The following is a 13,776-nucleotide window of genomic DNA, read 5'->3' as shown; positions in this document are numbered from 1 at the left end:
AGTCTTTAATGAAGGCATGAATAAAAAAAATTAAGTCTCAAAGAATATAGAAGCAGGAAGGGGAAGATCTAATTTCAGGATGAGTAAGATTTGAATGGGTCATGGAATACAGCAAGTTTGCTATGACAAATGTTTCCACCTAAATTTGGCCTCTGATTTCTTGAAAGATGTTTTAATCCCCCTTCTGTAAATAAGACACTTGTTTTTCTCCCATCTCCTCACAACATTTTCATACTGTCATCGTTTTCATTTCCAAGTTCCACGAAGCTTATCTAGGGTTCCCTTAAATTCTGCCAATCTTGAGAAGCAGAAAAGATGCCAAGAACATCATGAACCAATGAATGTTTTTGTTTACTGAGCAAGAACAGAATACAAAGGGTATGGATTAATTGGTATTCAATCACATGACACACCATAGGAACCAAAATCACAAATAGTTCCCTGATTTTCACCCTACTCAGTGATGGTGAACCTTTTAGAGACCGAGTGCCCAAACTGCAACCCAAAATCCATTTATTTATTGCCGGGTGGGCGTGGCCCACTGGGTGGGCGTGGCTATGGTGGTCATGGCAGACTGGGTGGGTGTGGTCACCTTGATGTTGCTTGTGGGGAGGGACGCCTTTGGGGGCTGGGCAGGATTGGGGGAGATCCAGGGGGTCTCTGGCAAGTGGGGCAGTGGGCAGGAGGCTCGTCCTGTGGGGTGAGGCGAGGCAAGGCGAGGCAGGGCAGGGGTGCCATTGTCGCAGGGCAAGGTGAGGCAGGGGCCGGGGCGACAGCTGCCTGACACCATCGGCCCCCGCACACAGAGGCCAGAGAGCGCATGGGGGCTGACAGTGTCCGTCAGCAGCCACAGCCTGCCGGCCCCTCAACTGGCGCACTCTGGGGCTCTGCAGCCCACTGCCAGCAGTTCAGAGAAGCTGCCTCTCAGCTGGACAGCCGGCCGACAGCTGAGGAGGCGATGCAGTGGGTCGTGCCGGGGAAAAGGAGAGCATGCGAGGCCAGGAGGGATGGGATGGGAGGGGGGAAAGGAAACCAGCCGTGCTGGGATGCATCCAGCCATGTGGGACCTCAGCGAGTTAGTGGGCGGCTGGTTGAAGAGGGACAGTTGCCATCTCTGGGGCATGGCATGCTTGCCCACAGAGAGGGCTTTGAGTGCCGCCTCTGGCACGTGTGCCGTAGGTTCGCCACCACTGAACTAGGTGTTTTCTGACATGGAGATCTACAAAACTTCAGACCACCATTCCTCCATTATGTTTATCAGCCATGGTGAGCTATGATGCAGAAAGGACACCCATTTGGCACCTTTGCACCAGACTATTTTCCCTTAACAATGCTATCCATGATTGTATGTTGTTGCAGAAGGTGAGGGAGGAGGGTGAGACACCTTCTAAACAACAGGATGTTAAATCTCTGGATGATGGGGTTAGGTTGCCTTTGCTGTAGGAGTTGGAATGGAAAAAAATAAACTGTCCAAAAGTTAATCAAAAAGTCAGCATTATAAACACTAGCTTTTGGATAAACAATTTTGGATAAATGGTAGCAACAGCAGAGCTAGATAAGAACAAAATCTGTCAATATCATATACATCTGGAATTGACTTCAAGCCAACTCAGAAACTTTGTTTAGAGTATCTTCCCTGTCAATGGGGAAGAGGGTGAAATTAAATGACAAACATTTTGATATCTTCATGACTAGCTATGTCACCCATATGGTGCTTTCAATCCCCCCCCCAGTGGTGGTCTTATTATTGTTTTCTATAACTCAGCTTTTTCATTATCCTTTATCCTTGTTGGCTTTCTTTACTTTCTCACCTTAAAAACCAGCTGGAAAGAGTTCCCTTCTGACAACTTGAATAGAATCAATAGAATGATTGCATACACACATGTGTACACATATCCATTGGAATAGTTCCTAGAAATATTTTAACTGTCTTAGAAGCTCAATGTGTTAGCGTTTGCTTGCTTTACTATGTCCTAATTTTTTAAAAATATCTGGAGTAGTATTTATACTGATAGTAGAATTATTTATGGAATAACAGCTTACATTTAGAGATTTGTTTTAAAATGTACACAATATAGGCTGAATATAAAGCATTTGCTTCATATAAAACGAAAGGAGAAGATATTGGAGAGTGTTAGTTTTTTTAAAAAAATGTGTAGTTTAAAATGGATCCAGAAATAACAGAGAAAGTACGGTACTTTAATTGTGTGTTTTTTTTAATTTTCAGAGCTAAAACAAACCAAGCTGTTCAGTGTTACGATTTTGCTTTAATATAGCTAGCGTGTGAAATCATTCTATTAATAACAAGGTTAAAGCAAATGAAAAAAAACCGAGAGTACAGGATTGGTTTAGGCCTGTTCCTGTTCCTGTTCCATATCAGAACAAGAAGAAAGCTTAAATAAAGATGTGACGTCAGGAAGTGACTGTTTGAGATGGCTGAATAAATAAACACCATTCGTTTTAAAATCTGAAGAGATCTCACCTTGTAAAATGGTTAGTTTACCTAGCCTTGTGTCTGCCCATATTCTATCTCTAGGTCTCCTTAAAGCAGGTTCATTCCATGCATCCACACATATTTACGAGCACATATTCTCAGATTCAGCATTTTATGCCCAAGCCCCAAGTTACACATCTGATTTAGTGGAAGAAGACAAAGGCTAAATTTCAACATTGCTGTTTATGTGCTGGCCAGGTGATAGTTCTATGCCTCTTAGTTTGGCTTTTCCTTTGATGGGAGAGGTGGTCACATAGTTTAATTTCCTGAATTTAAATCATAATAAGTTAAACATAGTTAATTTTACATGATTCTGATGTCTCTTCGGCTGTACTGTGCTAATTGGTTATACCCTAACCCTCACAAATGCTATGTCCAACTTCTGTTGATCTCCACTACGTGCTTCTCCTGATGTTTCAAAACTTTAATGCCTTTTGTTAGTGCTGCAATTGTCTTCTCTTTTAGTACCACTTGTGGGATCTGATTCTCCATCTCTCATCTAACACTTTCTCTAACCTATACTTCCTCACTTCCTCTGCCTCTATGGACTAGGATTTTTTTGATCTATTCTAGCCTATTGAATCACAATGTTTCAAATACAGGTAGTCCTTGAATTATTACCAAAATTGGGACCAGAATTTCCACCGCTAAGAAAGGCCGTTGTTAAATGAGTCACGCTTGATTTTACGACTATTTTTTTTGCCACAGTTGTTAAGCAAATTATTGCAGTTGTTAAATGAATCACACAGTCATCAAGCGAATCCAGCTTCCCCATTGACTTTGCTTGTCAGAAGCTGACAGGGTGGGTTGCAGATGGTGATCACGTGACCTCAGGACACTGTAACCATTGTGAAAACATGCCAGACCAGCCACCTGAATTTTGATCACATGGTATAGGACTTCCTGCTTGAGCAGGTGACTGGACTAGAAGACCTCCAAGGTCCCTTCCAACTCTATTCTGATTCTAATTCTGACTGCGGAGCTGCTGTGCTGTAAGCATGAGGACTGGTTATAAATCATGTTTTTCAGTGCTGTTGTAAGTTGAAATAGTCATTAAATTAGTGGTTGTAAGTAAAGGGATTACTCTCCAAAAGGAATTGACGTAGACCTCAACTTATGACCACAAATGAATTCCAAATTTCCATTGCTAAGCAAGACAGCTGTTTTGTCCCATTTTACGACTTTTCTTGCCACAGCTGTTAAGTGAATCACTGCAGTTGTTAAGTTAGTAACACATTGTTAAGTAAATCTGGCTTCCCCATTGACTTTGCTTGTCAGAAGGTCGCAAAAGGGGGTCACATGACCCCTGGGGACACTGCAACTGTCATAAGTATGAACCAGCTGTCAAGCATCCAACTTTTAATCACGTGACCATGAGGAAGCTGTGACAGCTGTAAGTGTGAAAAACGGTCATAAATCACTTTTTTCAGTGCTGTTGTAACTTTGAGTGGTCACTAAATGAATGGTTGTAAGTCAAGGACTACCATATAGGACAAATGATTATAGGTCAAAACTACCTGTAACAATCTGGAGGACAGCTGTCCTTACTTCTCATCATTGATGTTTCAGTCACAGAAGAGGAATAATTCTGTTCTAACCCAAGAATACCTCAGGTGCTTCAGGTGGGAATAGTAACACAATGGCAAGTTTATATTCTGAAACAAGTAACTATTATTGGAAAATTACAGTGGATCATTTCCAGTTTGGCTTGCACCTAACACACTCTCAATCAGTCTCTATATCCAGTTTAGGGCAAGCACACATATCACTGAATTCATCTGGCAGTTCATGTTTATTCATTAAACACCAGCAAATATCAAAACAATGAACTGGCAAAAGTCAGATATGAACAGGAAGTGAGAGACAAGTACAGCTGGCAGGTATTTACATTATTTATGTATCTAGAGCTATATATTAAAAGCCATAGGATTTTCCAAAGTTGCTGGAAGCAATACTGTGGGTAACATGGACTGGTCCCAAAGAGAGTGATCTTTGAATATTCTACTTAACGACAGCAATACAGAGATAAGGTGTATATAAGATGGACAGCAAGTGATCCCTCTTCTATTCTGCCCCATGAAAAAACAATTTTGTGGAAGGTTATAATATACTCAAGAATTTGAACATCTGGTGACATCACTGGAAAGTTCTGAGTAATTCAACTTCCATTGTCCCCCAGTGGTTTCGTGGGTCAGAAAATTGGTCTTTTTTGATCTGGTAAACATAATTAATAGAATTGTATTGTTTTTCAACTGTATAGACAGTGTTCACTAATTCCTTATATTTCTATATTTAACAACACTAAGCTGTTGGGATTGATAGCACTCCATACACTAGAACAGTGTTTCTCAACGTTGTTAGCTTTCAGATATGTGGACTCCAACTACTAGAATTCTCCAGCTAGCCTGAGAAACGCTGCACGGGTATAAAAACTCAAAATGTTGCTTTGGTGAAATGATATGGGACCCCACTGACAATACATAAAACCACTCTAGAGTATATGAAGAGAAGAATACCCAGTCAAAATCATTTATGTCATTGGGAGGGGAGTGAGTGTAGCTTAGAAGTAGATTGACTAAGATGGAAGGAGACCATTATGCAACATTATGGCTATCGGGTGGAAAAATGAATAATGAACAGAGAAGAAGTTTCTGTTTCAAGGTATCATGAAATCAAAGTCATTCAATTAAACCAAATAAGGAGAGATGGAAGACAGCAAAAGGAACTACAGCACTACATGCTTAAACACAAAGCTTCTTCCTGGCTTGGATATGGTCACTTATTTGAATAGCTTTTAAAAAGCATTGTGCCATAAATGATGGCAACCAAAGGCATTTGTAAGATCCCTCTCTTGTCAAAATGATACAGTGTTGTGTTATCACAGGATTTTCCTTTACATAAATGGATATGACATCAGTATATGTACAAAAGTGGAGAAGCTTGTGCTTGCAGACTTGCAAGATTTCTGTTATTGTAACCTTACAATGATTGGTTCTTTTTGTCCAGACTACCTGGGATGCCACAATTATGTGATTTAAGACCAGTGACACAGTTGGTCTTTGATTACATGAATGTGACTGCCATCTTGAACGTTTGACCCTCACCCCGCAGAAACCCTGCCCCTCTCTGATGATCAATCATGACAGCAGCATGACAGTTTATATCTCCAAGAATGTAGAAAATACAGTATATTAGCATGTATACCAGTTACTGGACCAGGTGGCGCAGTGGTTTAATGATGCTGGAACTGGTCTATACTCCAGCGATTTGACCAAGTCCATGAGATAGAATGAGCTCCTGTCACTTGATCCCTAACTTCTGCCCACACAGCAATTTGAAAGCATGCAATATTGCGAGTAGATAAATGGGTACCACTCCGGTGGGAAAAACCTAGCTGCATTTGTGTATGCAGAGAGTGGAAGCCGGCACTGGTCTTGGCTGGATGCGAGGCATTGTGACACAAGGCAAGGCGAGGCAAGACCGGTGGAGGAGCCCAAAAGAGCCTGCTGCCAGCTAATTGGTATAAACCTAGCTCACCCCCCAGGGTGCACCAAGGATAGGCGCCAATAGAATGAACTAGGCTGTCAGGACTGCATTGTGTCTAGCAAGTATAGATTTCCCTGACATTGTATGTTATACGCTAAATAATAATAACCGGTTACTGGAACTGAACTGGGACGAAGTCAGTTAACCCTCATATCATCTTTATGAGCTTCTATCAGACATCTCTGTGGTCACAGTAGGAAGGGGAGGCTAACCTAGATAAGCTTTGGTCTGAGCCATTTTCTTGTTACATAAAAAGTAGTTCACATAGAGTGTGGGCAGAACAGGGAAGAAATAAGAACCTGTTGGACAATATGACACAATGCTTTGCATTGTAGATATTGAATTCTCTAACGAGATTCCTGTTGACAGATGGTGTAGGAGGTGTGGTTCCAGGGCATGCTGAAATGACAAAACTGCATTACACTTTTTCTCTGAGCAGCCTAATTCCTCACTAGTTGCATCTAATGAGAATAAGGCACTCATTGTCACGATAACCCATCTGCACCATTCATTTGCTCATGCTTGGGGGGGGCTTATTCTTCCTCTTTCATGAGCCATAGTTTAACTGGGAGCCTTTAATCAAATCCAGATCAATTAGTATTTTTTTTCAAAAAAAAATCTGCACAAGTGCTGCTTGAAGCGATTATGGGCATTTTTCTAAGAGTAGGAGTCATTCACCTTTCTTTGAAAAAGACGGTGGAAGGAATTGCACTCGCTTTCTTGTTTAGATTTATGAGATGGCCACATGGGAGATTTCTAGGAATCACAGGAGAGGCAAAGACTGGCATTCTTATTAATGTATCAGATTTTTTAAAGTTACAGAAAGAAAGAATTCATCACTGCATCCCCAGTCACTCCATATATATATTTAAAAAAACTGCATGCAAGTATCATCCACCACTTTTCTGAGCTGGTGAATTTTATTTCAAATGTTTAATGAAAGATAAGTTTGGAAATTGCCAGAGTGAACAGTTTTGTGGATCAGTCTTACTCTAGTTATTTATTCTTACTGGATTGTAAACACTTCAATCGTTAGTCATACGTTCCTGATTTAGACATGAGGAGAAACAATGCTTTATTACCTGCTGATAAAGAAGGAAAAAGGAACTGCATGTGTAGCCAGACCTTTACCCATTTATGCTTTATAAATTAACATTAACTAAAACAAAACCAATTAAGCAATTAAGACTTGAACTCAGGAAAAATACTGAATTTTCAAACTGTTTTGAATTTCTGGAGACTAATTTATCATTCCAAAGCCAGACTTAATCAAGAGTAATATTCAGGCAGAAGATATATTCAGGGAATGGGTTGCTATGTCTAATAAAACTTAGCATAAGAAAAGCAACATCATATGCAAAGCTTATCATTGCTACTTGTATATGTCCTTCTCATAAAATGTACATCACTTTTTAATTTGCATCATCCATTATCCTTTCATTTCATTCATATTTTGAATACAGGAGAAAAGTCTTGTCGCAAATGTTATTGGTTTCTCCATTATGCAAAGCATAGAAAAAGAGTAAGAAACGGTAAGCCAAAGACATTAAAGGCATGGATAAAGCAACAGAGAAGGAAACAGAGCAACATCTAGTTTACCTACTATTTACTATTTACTAAGACTATTTATCTTTCCATATCTTTATCTCTTGCACTTACTCTATGACTGGAAGACATGGAAGGAGGATAAAGGAGTCTGCTGTGGGGCATTCCAAGGGAGAAAATTACAGCAAAGGTTTTTTTGTTTATTGTTTTTATGATTGTTTTGTTTATTGTTGTTTGGTTGTCGTAAGCCACCAAGAGTTGCTTAAGATAGGCAGTCATATAAATCTTTAAAACAAACAAATAAAGGCTGCAGTCATATAATGCTTCAGACATTGCCTTTTGGTCTCTATATTTCTCACGACTCTCTATTTGAGTATCTCATCAATCCATCCAACTAGGACCTTCCCCTCACTCCATTTGCCCATAGATTATAAATTTATTTTAGTAATTCATTGTCATTTATTCTTTCTCTATGACCAAATCATCTTAAAGTATACCGTAAGTAGTTCTCAACTTACAACAGTTCACTTACTGACCGTTCGAAGTTACAACACTGAAAAAAGTGACTTATGACCGTTTTTCACACTTATGACTGTTGTAGCATCCCCATGGTCACATGATCAAAATTCAGAAACTTGGCAACTGACTCATATTTATGACGGTTGCAGTGTCCCGGGGTCATGTCATTCTCATGTGCGACCTTCTGACGAGCAAAGTTAATAGGAAAGCCAGATTCACTTAACAACCGTGTTACTAACTTAATAATTGCAGTAATTCACTTAACAACTGTGGCAATAAAGGTCATAAAATGGGGCAAAACTCACTTAATAACTGTCTCATTTAGTAACAGAAATTTTGGGTTCAGTTGTGGTCATACGTTGAGGACTTCCTGTATTTTATTTGTATTTTTACATTTGAATGTTGTACTCAATCCACATTAATTCAAAACTCATACATTCCTCACCCAGTTTCCTCTTTTTAGCTCTTGTTCTCTTTAAAAGTCAACTTTCACTGTATTCAATATTTATGTTTCTCGTTCCATATATCCATGAGGGAATAGATTTACAGCCATTTTCACTTTGCAAATATTCATCCTCTCTGTAGACCACACATGACCTTGACACTGGGATTTGCATGTCTCAACCCTCTTTTCAATCTTTAGTACATATTTTACAAAGATAAAAAATTAATCTGTTGCTATAGTTTTTTTTTTTTATCATGCCCTCACTTGGTTTTTGCCAGAGTGCTGATATGGAATCTCCCAGTTAAGTTAAAGAAGAAAAAGAAAGCCGGTCAGTTTTCAGAACATGGTTTATGGAAATTCTTCAAAGTGCTGAACCTCATAGATAATCAAAGGAATTATCAAATGAACATAAAGAAGCTATTAAGATTAAGCTATTAATGATAAATGTGAAAAGAGGCTGCCAAAAATGAAGAAAGAGAAACAAAACAGATGTCAGGAAAATAGTGGAAATTAACAAAAAGAGAAGAGGAACTAGAGCCAAAAAAAGGCAAAAATCTCAGAAAAGAAGTTATTAAAGAATATTAGAAAGCTGTTAGAAGAGACAAGAAGAGGTATTACACATCTGTAGATACTGAAGATGGGGAAAAGACTTGGAAAAATAAGAAAAATCTCTGAAATCAAAAGGAGGTTCCAACCTCGGAATGGAATATTAAAGGACACCAATGGAAAGATAGCAACTGATTCAAAGGAGATCAAAGAAAGATGGCAGGACTATTCCACTGGATGTAAATATGGAGTGGATGTAAATATGGTTTGCATCCTTTTTGGAATGGTTCATAACGGAACAGACTCTCAGAAACATGAGCAGGAATTGAAACGATGAACAGTTCTCCGCTAAATTTCTGAGGGCATTGGTAAGAAACCAAGAATTAAAACTGATAGCACATCTCACTGGCAGTTTATCAGTGAAAAATAAGGAGGTATCCCAGTTCATGTAGATCTATGTTGAAGGCACTGTTCCTTAGAAGATGTAGATGGGAGGCCCATTTCCTACAGGACAGGTAGTGCAACAAAGCTCTGGATGAAGAAAAGAAAATGAAGTATTTGAATGTCAGTGACTATGCGTGGTGAAAAATAAAATGCCTTCATGACATATGTACGTCTTGTCTCATTTTGGTATACTGAACTTCTTTGTCACCTTGACATCAGTGATATAATTGTCCAGCTGGCACTTCCCTGAAAGAATACTGTGTACCTCTGTTTTGTTGATTATAGATGGAAGCCAGTGATATTTAGAGGCCATGATTAAGCACACTTAGTAAATGCAAATAGAAAGTTAGTAAGTCATCTAGAAATATTAGCTCTGGGGCTGGCTTTCAGGAAAGACATGTTTGGCTTTTTTCAATTGCTACCGGTATATATCAGAATTATATGGAGCAGTTTTTCCCAAGCTTTCGGCAATCATGGACCACTTTTGGAAAATGTGAGGAGTGGTTAAACACTACCCTCTTAAGAGTTAAAATATTTTAATAGGATAATGTTATAGATGCATTCGTATACATCTCTGCATTCCCTCCATTTTTAACAGCCTTTTAATATTTGCTTTTGTAGTTAATAATGATAAAATTAAGTTCTTTATTTACCATTTGGTTTTTCTTATGTACTTATGTCATAATCACAACTACTCTTTGTACAGTCACACAAGACAAATTGTTCAACAGATACCTTAGAATACTAAGGGGTATGGGTGTGATTTTTGAGCCTAAATTAATAAATAAAATAATAAAAAGTGCAATGCTTAGATACATATTGCTGAAATTCGTATTTGCACTTTAGTTTTGACATTGCTTGTGCAAAATCAGAGGTCAGTTTAGCACAGCCTTTTTGGACCAACAGTCAGTAACTGCATTCAAGACATGTTCACTATGGTCAATTTTCTGAATTTTAGTACACATGTTTCTCTTGATATTATCACTTGTGCTGCTTAATAAACCAGTTTCCCCACCCAACAAGCAGGCTGGGCTTGAAACAATGGACACACAAGAAGCCAGGAACTTTTGCACAATACATTTTTGTAGTAGAACTAAGGAGTTACGACAAAGGAATTCCTGCAATTGCTGTGTATCAAGAATGAATTCTATTTAGAGTAAAATCAAAGTTCATATGTTTATTATCTCTTTTTTTCTTCCTGAACTATGCCAACGGTTCTTTTTTTCGAATCGGAGGCTTAGTTTGCATCTCTGTCTTGTTATGACAACAGACACATTTAATTTCAAGTTGTTTTCCTCTGGGTGAGATTTTTTTTTTATGCCCAATTTCATCTACTGATTGATTTTGGCAGATCAGCTACTGCCAGGGAATGGAGGGAGACAGGAGCTGAGACAGTGAGCAGCCTCTGCCCAGCTGCCTGGCAGTGAATGTGGGAAGGTATGAGCTGAGCTGCCAAAGTGTCTGGTCCAACCAGCTTTGGGGCAATGAAAGTAGGCAGAAACTCTGGCAGCAGAAGCATCAGATTGCTGACTAAGCATGACTGCAAGGGAAGCAGGGCTGATGTGGGGAGTGGCTCTGGTCTTGTCATCTGACTAGCAACAAATTCAAAGATGTAGCAGGCTGAAGTGAGAAGGAGGGTTTGGCTGGTGAAAGTGAGGAGGTTGCACCACCCCATCTGGTGGTTTGAGGATCACTGACCTAAAGCATTGGCAATGAAAACACATTTTAGCAACAACCCTTTGTCTGTTAAGAGAGCGTCTTAACAATCACGTAGAAAGCAAACTAACCAAAGCATACCAGAACACTTACCTTTGGTTCCTAACGATGCTCTGAAAATCCTGTATGAATCTTTTTTTTTTTTAACTTGATGACTTTGTTGAAGAGAATTTGTAATAGAATTTGCATAAAACTACTAAAAAGGAGTTTGGGATATTGGAATGGAGTTTTTGAATTCTGCAGCACTGGAATCTGGAGAAAAGAACTAAGCACATTAAAGTAGGTAATAAGAGCAAGGCTATGTTATTTATTTATTATCTCACCTTTGTTGTTTTTAATAAATGATTCAAGGCGTGAACATACCTAAGACTCCTTCCTCCTTTTTTTCTCTCACAATGACAACAACAACCCTGTGAGTGAGTTGGGCTGACAGAGAGTGACTTGTGCAGTCACCCAGCCAGCTTTCATGCCTATGGTGGGACTAGAACTCACAGTCTCCCAGTTTCTAGCCTGTTATTGCTGTTAGTTGGTTACCCTGTTTTCTTTGCTTCCATGGAGGCTCCATTGCTTGTGGTGCTTGAATTTACAAAAAGTGAACCTGACCTTCCTTCATGTAACTTCAGGGGTGATATACTGTTGGAAAAGTATGTGCAAAACAGAAAATGTGAGGAAAAGGACTAACCAAAAATATTTGTACTTTAATCAAGATCACGTGAAGTGTTAATACCACTTTACAGTGCCTTGGTAAGGCCACACTTGGAATACTGCATCCAGTTTTGGTCACCACGATGTAAAAAAGATGTTGAGACTCTAGAAATAGTACAGAGAAGAACAACAAAGATGACTAGGGGACTGGAGGCTAAAGCATATAAGGAACGGTTGCTGGAATTGGGTATGTCTAGTTTAATGAAGAGAAGGACGAGGGGGGACACGATAGCAGTGTTCCAATATCTCAGGGGCTGCCATAAAGAAGAGGGAGTCAAGCTATTCTCCAAAGCGCCTGAAGGCAGGACAAGAAGCAACAGGTGGAAACTAATCAAGGAGAGAAGCAATCTAGAACTAAAGAGAAACTTCCTGACAGTGAGAACAATTAACCAGTGGAACAACCTGCCTCTAGAAGCGGTGAATGCTCCAACACTGGAAGTTTTTAAGAAGAGACTGGACAGCCATTTGTCCGAAATGGTATAGGGTTTCCTGCCTGAGCAGGGGATTGGACTAGATGACCTTCAAGGTCCCTTCCAACTTTACTATTATTATTATTATTATTATTATTATTATTATTATTATTATTATTATTATTATTATTATTGTATAACTTACAGAGTGTAGCTTCATTTCAACTGGAGGGGCCATTTATACAGCACCAAAAAGAAGCAACACTTCACTGACCCCCCACAAAGAATGTAAAAATAGATACATATTTGCACATCATGTTATATACATACAGTTTGCAAACAGTTACCATTATTTAGATTTTAAATGGAAATATATTGCATTTCCCATAATGGGAAAGATTCATCTGCAAAGTTTGCATCGGTGCTACCAGTTTAGGGACGCTATCTAGGCAATCCTTGTAATGAATGCGTGGGCAGTCTTTTGGTCTTTTGGTAGCTGAGATTACACTCATATTTTGGGGGGCAATTAAGGGTCTTAGTGTAGATGAAACTGCAATGTACATATAGGGAGGGGTGAGTTTCTGGTGGAAATATAGGAGGCTTTTTTGTTATTAAACTTTGATGTGCTCTAAAGGTGTACAGTTTTTGAGGGGGTCCTCTTTCAAAATGATGGGAAGTTTGACAGTTTTTGACAGCTGTGGCCAGAAAGATCCCTGAGGCCTTCAAAAAAAAACTTAGGAGGTGCAACTTGCCCATTGTTTTTCTAATCAAATTTCTCAGGCAGAGGCCTACCCTTTGTAAAATAGACTAAAAGCCTAATTACTGGCATGCATTTCATATTTTAAACAGTATTCTTTAATATGTTTATGCTGGGGCTAATTCTTGAATGGGAAATGTGGCTTCTACTTTATCACGAGGTTTAAGTAGCCAGGTTAATTATGTGAACTAACTTTTAGGGCTTTGTGAATCTTTGAAGTTTTGAAGCATTAAACTGGATGCCTCTAAGTCAATTCAGACCCAATTCAGAGTTTTGGCAGTTTTTCCAAACCAATTTAAATGTTTGGGTCCAGTTGATTCTGCAAATGATTCAAAAGTTCAAATTGGATCAATTTACCAGTCTGATTAAAAATATAGATTGAATCAGTTTAATTTTTCAAATCTATCTGAATTCAGTCAACACTGATTTGTATAACTTTACTATCTTCATTAGTTTTATGGCTGAGAGACATGGTGACTCAATGGCTTAGTGATGCTGGAGATGGTCTCTGCTTCAGCTGTTCGAGTTCTAGCACTGTATGGCAGGACGAGCTCCCGTCAATTGCCTCAGCTTCTGTCCCCAAAAAACATGTCCATGTGAATAGATAAATAGTTACCCCTTTGGTGAGGAGATGAGTTGGTGCTCCATG

Source organism: Protobothrops mucrosquamatus, unplaced genomic scaffold (assembly GCF_001527695.2).
Source record: "Protobothrops mucrosquamatus isolate PMUCROS unplaced genomic scaffold, P.Mucros_1.0 scaffold846, whole genome shotgun sequence".
In the NCBI taxonomy this organism is placed as follows: domain Eukaryota; kingdom Metazoa; phylum Chordata; class Lepidosauria; order Squamata; family Viperidae; genus Protobothrops; species Protobothrops mucrosquamatus.
This window is presented reverse-complemented; position numbering follows the sequence as displayed.